Below are 3,240 nucleotides of genomic sequence, written 5' to 3'. Positions count from 1 at the left end.
ATCTAGTTTCAGACCAGTATGTAGGGGATCTAGTTTCAGACCAGTATGTAGAGGATCTATTTTCAGACCAGTATGCAGGGATCTAGTTTCAGACCAGTATGTAGGGGATCTAGTTTCAGACCAGTATGTAGGGGATCTAGTTTCAGACCAGTATGTAGAGGATCTATTTTCAGACCAGTATGCAGGGATCTAGTTTCAGACCAGTATGTAGGGGATCTAGTTTCAGACCAGTATGTAGGGGATCTCGTTCCAGACCAGTATGTAGGGGATCTCGTTTCAGACCAGTATGTAGGGGGATCTAGTTCCAGACCAGTATGTAGGGGATCTAGTTTCTGACCAGTATGTAGGGGATCTCGTTTCAGACCAGTATGTAGGGGGATCTAGTTTCAGACCAGTATGTAGGGGATCGAGTTTCAGACCAGTATGTAGTGGATCTAGTTTCAGACCAGTATGTAGGGGGATCTAGTTTCAGACCAGTATGTAGGGGTTCTAGTTTCAGACCAGTATGTAGAGGATCTAGTTCCAGACCAGTATGTAGGGGATCTAGTTTCAGACCAGTATGTAGGGGATCTAGTTTCAGACCAGTATGTAGGGGATCTAGTTTCAGACCAGTATGTAAGGGATCTAGTTTCAGACCAGTATGTAGGGGATCTAGTTTCAGACCAGTATGTAGGGGGATCTAGTTTCAGACCAGTATGTAGGGGACCTAGTTTCAGACCATTTTGTAGGGGGATTATAGTTTCAGACCAGTATGTAGGGGATCTAGTTTCAGACCAGTATGTAGGGGATTTAGTTTCAGACCAGTATGTAGGGGATCTAGTTTCAGACCAGTATGTAAGGGGATCTAGTTTCAGACCAGTATGTAGGGGATCTAGTTTCAGACCAGTACATCAGGGATCTAGTTTCAGACCAGTATGTAGGGGATCTAGTTTCAGACCACTATGTAGGGGATCTAGTTTCAGACCAGTATGTAGGGGATCTAGTTTCAGACCAGTATGTAGGGGATCTAGTTTCAGACCAGTATGTAGGGGGATCTAGTTTCTGACCAGTATGTAGGGAATCTCGTTTCTGACCAGTATGCAGGGATCTAATTTCTGACCAGTATGCAGGGGATCTAATTTCTGACCAGTATGTAGGGGATCTAGTTTCAGACCAGTATGTAGAGGATCTAGTTTCAGACCAGTATGCAGAGATCTAGTTTCAGACCAGTATGTAGAGGATCTATTTTCAGACCAGTATGCAGGGATCTAGTTTCAGACCAGTATGTAGGGCGATCTAGTTTCAGACCAGTATGTAGAGGATCTAGTTTCAAACCAGTATGTAGGGGATCTAGTTTCAGACCAGTATGTAGGGGATCTAGTTTCAGACCAGTATGTAGTGGATCTAGTTTCAGACCAGTATGTAAGGGATCTAGTTTCAGACCAGTATGTAGGGGATCTAGTTTCAGACCAGTATGTAGGGGGATCTAGTTTCAGACCAGTATGTAGGGGATCTAGTTTCAGACCAGTATGTAGGGGATCTAGTTTCAGACCAGTATGTAGGGGATCTAGTTTCTGACCAGTATGTAGGGGGATCTCGTTTCAGACCAGTATGTAGGGGATCTAGTTTCAAACCAGTATGTAGGGGGATCTAGTTTCAGACCAGTATGTAGGGGATCTAGTTTCAGACCAGTATGTCGGGGATCTCGTTTCTGACCAGTATGCAGGGATCTCGTTTCTGACCAGTATGCAGGGATCTAGTTTCAGACCAGTATTTAGGGGGATCTAGTTTCAGACCAGTATGTAGGGAGATCTAGTTCCAGACCAGTATGCAGGGATCTAGTTTAATGTGTTTGAATTTAAAAATGGATTAAATTGAGATTTTGTGTCACTGGCCTCTCCACACAATACCCCATAATGTCCAAGTGGAATTATGTTTTTAGAAATTGTACAAATTAAACATTGAAATGTCAAGTATTCAACCCCTTAGTTACTTAATTATTATAATTTGTTATTTATTTAACTAGGCAAATCTGCTAAGAACAAATTCTTATTTACAATGACAGCCTAGTGGGTTCACTGTCTTGTTCAGGGGCAGAACGACAGATTTGTACCTTGTCAGCTCAGGGATTTGATCCAGCAACCTTTCAGTTACTGGTCAAACTCTCTAACCACTAGGCTACTTGCCGCCCCAACATGTGGCAAGCCTAAATACATTTAGGACTATAAAATATGCTTAAGTCACATGATAAGTTGCATGGACTAACTCTGTGTTCAATAATAGTGTTTAATATGATTTTTGTAATGACTACCTCATCTCTGTACCTTACACATACAATTATCTGTAAGGTCCCTCAGTCAAGCAGTGAATTTCAAACACAGATTCAACCACGAAGACCAGGGAGGTTTTCCAACGCCTCGCAAAGAAGGGCACCTATTGGTAGATGGGTAAAAAAACACACTTTGGATGGTGTATCAATACACCCAGTCACTACAAAGATACAGGCGTCCTTCCTAACTCAGTTGCCGGAGAGGAAGGAAACCGCTCAGGGATTTCACCATGAGGCCAATGGGGACTTTAAAACAGTTACAGAGTTCAATGGCTGTGATACGAGAACATTTAGGATCAATAAACAGCATTGTAGTTATGCCACAATACTAACCTAATTGACAGAGTGAAAAGGAAGACTGTACAGAATTAAAATATTCCAAAACAAGGTATTAAAGTAATACTGCAAAAAAAATGTGGCAAAGCAAATCACATTTTGTCCTGAATACAAAGTGTTATGTTTTGGGTCAAATCCACTAGAACACATCACTGAGTACTACTCTCCATATTTCCAAGTATAGTGGTGGCTGCATCATGTTATGGGTATGCATGTAATCGTTAAGGACTGAGGAGTTTTTCAGGATAAAAAATAAATGTAATGAAGTTAAGCACAGGCAAACTCCTAGAGGAAAACCTGGTACAGTCTGCTTTCCACCAGACACTGGGAGAGGAATTCACCTTTTCTGCAGGACAATAACCTAAAACACAAGGCCAAATCTACACTGGAGTCGCTTACCAACAAGACAGCAAATGTTCCTGAGTGGCCTAGTTACATTTTGGACTTAACTTGGATTGAAAATCTATAGCAAGACTTGAAAATGGCTGTCTAGTAATAATCAACAACCAACTTGACAGAGTTGGAAAATTTGTGCAAATGTTGTACAATCCAGGTGTGCAAAGTTCTTAGAGACACAGAAAGACTCACAGCTGTAA

The sequence above is a fragment of the Salvelinus fontinalis genome, chromosome 20, assembly GCF_029448725.1.
Source record: "Salvelinus fontinalis isolate EN_2023a chromosome 20, ASM2944872v1, whole genome shotgun sequence".
Lineage (NCBI taxonomy): Eukaryota > Metazoa > Chordata > Actinopteri > Salmoniformes > Salmonidae > Salvelinus > Salvelinus fontinalis.
This window is presented reverse-complemented; position numbering follows the sequence as displayed.